Consider the following 4,633-nt stretch of genomic DNA (forward strand, 5'->3'; position numbering starts at 1 on the left):
TTTAGATGCTATTTGCCTAATCGTCACTTCGTTGCATGATCATCATTGCTAGATAGTTGAATTCATTTCCCCCGATTTCCCTAGTCTATCCCCGACTCCCTAACATCTCCCTTTCTTGATTCAATTTAGCATAATTCGTAGTTTTTAGATTCTTAAAAGTGACAATTCAAAACCAAATTCTTGTTCGAACTAGATTGACTTTCAAACTCGATAACCACCGTTTCTTTGGGACGATCCCTTTGCTTACCGCTAGCCGGTTAGTTGAGTGGTTTTATAAATATTGTTTGCATAGGTTGTTTTCTATCAACGGCGGAAAATACACCTATCAAAATGGCGCCGTTGCCGGGGAATGGTTGTTGTTTTTGAGTTTTAGTTGAGGCTAGTTCATCATTAGAAAATACAAAAACATTGCAATTTCGCTTAGCTTTCTTTTTCCTTGGCATTGCTCATGGTTTTTCTTGAGTTTGTATGCTTGTTAGGGCGCGTGCTCGTCAAAGGATCCTCCATCCTCTTGTCCTTGAATTAGAGAGGACACTTAGGAGACAAAGGCGTGTACGGTCTAGTTCATCAAGCAATAACAGATTCGCATCGTTGAGTGTTGGTGAGGAACAACAAGAGAGTGAGCAAGTGTTTGAGAACCTGGCGCTCCCGGTTAAGAACTTGGGAATACCGGGGCCATTCGAAGCTACATGTGTGATTCAAGCCCCAACAACGGGTGCCAACAACTTGAGATCAAGCCCGCCTTGATCAATTTGATGCAAAGCCACCCCTTTTGTGGGAAGAGTAATGAATCACCTCACGAACATCTCAAACAGTTCGAGCACTATTACAATCAAGCACAATGGTGTCACATCGGATTATGTGAGGTTGACATTGTTTCGGTTCTCTCTACTTGGGCGAGCAAGTGATTGGCTTGACAAGGAGGTCAAGCCCAACTCACTTCGTACTTGGACCGAAGTGACAAGTGCATTCTTAAACAAGTTCTACTCGCATGGGAAGACGGCGGAGTGTCCCACAAGATCCAATCCTTTGAGCAAAAGCGAGATGAGTCACTCTTCGAAGCTTGGGATCGTTTCAAGGAGTACCAAACGGAATGCCCACACCATGGGATTCCTAAATGGTTATTGCTCCAAACATTTTACTTGGGGTTGAGTCCAAGTTCGAAGACAAGTCTTGATGCGGGCGGGGGAGGCCCCATTATGAATAAAATTGAGGATCAAATAGAGGAAATCATTGAGGATGTAGTTCAAAACTACCAATCTTGGCATGTAGGCACAAGGAATTATGATGGGAAAGGTAGAAGTGAAGATGGTAAGGGTTCGGTATACGCCATATAGCAAGCACGGATGAAAGAGAAGCTTACCTCACGCTTGGAGAAGCTCGAAAATACACCAAGCCAATCGCCATCACCGTCTATAATCCCACCTCCTTCTGCCACTCTTCTCAATAAGGGGAAGGGCAAGGTTAGTTCTTATGATATAATGCCTCCGGGCACCTCCTTTTGCGAAAATTGCCAAGACTATAGTCATTCCCCCAATACATGCCCCTTAGTTCATAACTTGTCATTTGTGGATTATGGCCCTTCTGCTTCAAAATGAAGCACGAACTCTAAACTGTCGGCGGGCGATTAATCAACTTGTTCAAGGCTTCGACTGGGGCCGAAATATGAAGGTGATTTTTATGTAGAGTATGCTAATGCCGTAAATGAGAGGTCTAGGAATGATAACCCTAACAATCCAAATTTTGCTAGGCAAACTAGAGGGCCCTCTATGTATGGTTTCCCCCAAGGCTATGGCCAAGGAAGTGGGTGTGATAGCCAAAATCGAGGTGGCTATAGAGCACAAGGCTATCAAAGCCAAGCGCCCTATGGTCAACCTCAAGGTTTTGGCAATCAAGGCCAATACAACCAAGGTAGTTACAATCCCAACCATCAAGGTGGAGGGGCTTATAACTACTCTTATGGGAAGTTTAGGGGTGCCTCAAGTGGGGGTTATCCTTTGAACTCGGGAGGTCCTTATGGTGCATCTCAATTGCCACCTCCCGGATTCAATGGACCAAGGACCTTTGGCAATCAATATCAATAAAACCCTAGTGGATATGGCTTTGCACCTCCACCACTCCCGCCTCTCAAGTCCAATCTTGAGGCTATCATGGAGTCGTTTGTGGGGGCGCAAGCCAAGAAGAATGTTGAGTTTGAGGATGGATTCAAGCAATCCAATACTCATTTGAAGATGATTGAGACCCAACTAGCACAACTTGCTAGCACTATCAAAGAGCAACAAGTGCATACAAGTTTCCCACCCCAAGGTCAACCTCCTAAGTAAATGTATGCAATTGTGACAAGGAGTGGGAATACCTTAGATGATAGTGCTACGCATGTTGAAGCTCCTAGCTCTAGGGGTGAGAGTTCTATGGGAAATGAGTCCTCGGACCGTGATGTTGCGGAAGAGAAGTCTCATGTCGACGACATGAGTGATGGTGATAAGTCGAAGGAGACTCCTCTTCCTCCTCTACCAATTCCTCCTCCCCCTACTCTCAAAGATTTGCCGGTAAAAATCTTGATGGGCAATTTCATAAGTTTTGGGAAACCATTAGCAAGCTATATGTGTCATATTCTTTCACCGAGGCGCTCAAGCAAATACCACATTATTCTCGGTTCATGAGAGACATTTTGAGCGGCAAAAGGACTTGTAGCACTAATGAAACCGTGCACCTAACGAAGCATTGTAGTGCTTTGATCTTGAGTGCTTTTCCCCCAAAGCTCAAGGATCCCGGGAGCTTCTCGATTCCTTGTAGCATCCAAGAGCTTAAGTTTGATAACGCTCTATGTGATTTGGGGCAAGTGTAAGTATTTTGCCGTTCAAAATCTATAAGAAACTTAGACTTGGCGATCTCACCCCTACCCCTATGTCCTTGCAATTAGCCGATCGCTCGGTTATGTTTCCATTGGGAAAGATTGAGGATGTTCCCCTCGTGGTTGGCAAGCTTACTTTTCTTGTTGACTTCGTTGTCTTGGACATCGATGAGGATGCCCATACTCCCATTATCTTGGGGAGGCCATTCTTGGCCACCGCGGGTGCTCTTATCAATGTGCAAGGGGGACTAATCACCTTGAAGGCGGGAGATGCCAAGGCTAGCTTCAAGCTTGCTATTGATGATCAATGTTGCTCTAAAATGAAAAGTTGCATGAAAATTAACACTCTTGCTTGTGTTGAGAACAATCACTCTTGTGCTAATTCTTCTAACAATTTTCATGTTTCTAATTAGTGTGCTAATGAGCTTGCTAGGTCCTCTCTTGATGACAAGATTGTCCATGGAATCCCAAAGGCGCTTGGGGATGAGTTTGATGATGTTGTAACCATCCCCGAGATATTTGAAACGCATGTTGATGATGATAATGGAGCTAAACCCTCCAAAGTGTTTCATGGATCGGCTAAGAAAGCCAAGCAACCCAAGAAAGCCAAGAGCCCATCGAATGCCGAGGAGGGGCATGTTGGTGGATTGTTTGGTTCCCGCCTCTTCAATGGTGATGTCGGTAAGATTTTTGTGCCCAAAGGGGCAAAGAAATGCATGTTGACTAGTGTTGACCCAAGGTTGGTTGTCTTTGCCCCCCTTGACCTTTTGGGGGGGTCCGTCAAGCTAATGACGTTAAACGAGCGCTACCGGGAGGCAACCCGTGTATTGGTCTCATTCTTGTCCCCCCATGAGCTTTGGGGGGATTCGTCAAGCTAATGACGTTAAACGAGCGATACCCGGGAGGCAACCCGGTTGTCTAACTCCTAGCTTTAGTTTTTATTTGATTTTGTGCCCCGGGCCCTTCTTCTTAGGGTTCACTCCATTTCTCCCCCATCTTGATGTGATGGTATGCTTTTGATTAGCTTGGGGGAGTAATGCGGAGTGGGGGTTTTCTATGAGGATCTCTTTGATGGTTGTTTGGATGATTGTTCTTCTTGCCGCTTCGTGTGGTTGTATATAGATGATGATGAGTTTATGCTTGTTTTGGGTTTGTTTTGGCCATTTGGCCTTGTCAACTAACTTTTTCTTGATTGTTTTTTAGTGTTCCTTGTGGTACGGTTTCGTTGTTGTGGGTTCATTCTTCCCACCAATGCCTTGTCCGTCGATATTTTGGTGAGTTTGTTCGGTTTTACCGGTTCTTTGCAGGACTTGCTCCCACGACATCTCCGGTAACATCCTTCTAACTCTCTTGCATTCTTTGGGACGGGCATATTGCATATGGGGCATTTGGTTGGATGGGTAGTTGTGCCCCTCCTTGTTTAGTTTTAGGCCTTGAGGACATGGCCTAATTCTAGCTTGGGGGGAGTTTTGTTGTGTAGTTGCCTATTTGTGATGCTCATGTCTTGAAACCATACCATTATGTGCATTTGTATATGTTAGTTTCTTTGTTTTTAGCTTGATTTAGTTTGATTTTAGTTGCTTTTCTTTTCGTTTGTTTTGATTGTTTCCTTTTGTTTTGACTTTTGGTGTGTTTTTCCTATTTGTTTCCTTTTTCCTTTCCTTTTCTTTCTCTTTCCTTTCCCTTTGTCAAGGCAAGTTTTTTTAGGTTTTCTTAGGCAATATTCTTGATTTGGGCAAATAAAATTGGAACTTGTAGACTAGAATGCTTTTATTCCGA

At 44.2% G+C, this 4,633-nt stretch overlaps 1 non-coding gene across 1 annotated transcript; it reads right to left on the reverse strand.

Annotated features, from left to right (window-relative positions):
* Positions 1–1,009: 1,009 nt before the first annotated feature.
* Positions 1,010–1,111, reverse strand: LOC130460334 (small nucleolar RNA R71). Its single transcript, XR_008920230.1, has one exon. It is a non-coding gene; the product is annotated as a small nucleolar RNA R71 (small nucleolar RNA).
* Positions 1,112–4,633: the final 3,522 nt, after the last annotated feature.

This window comes from Spinacia oleracea, chromosome 4 (genome assembly GCF_020520425.1).
Source record: "Spinacia oleracea cultivar Varoflay chromosome 4, BTI_SOV_V1, whole genome shotgun sequence".
Taxonomy (NCBI): Eukaryota; Viridiplantae; Streptophyta; class Magnoliopsida; order Caryophyllales; family Amaranthaceae; genus Spinacia; species Spinacia oleracea.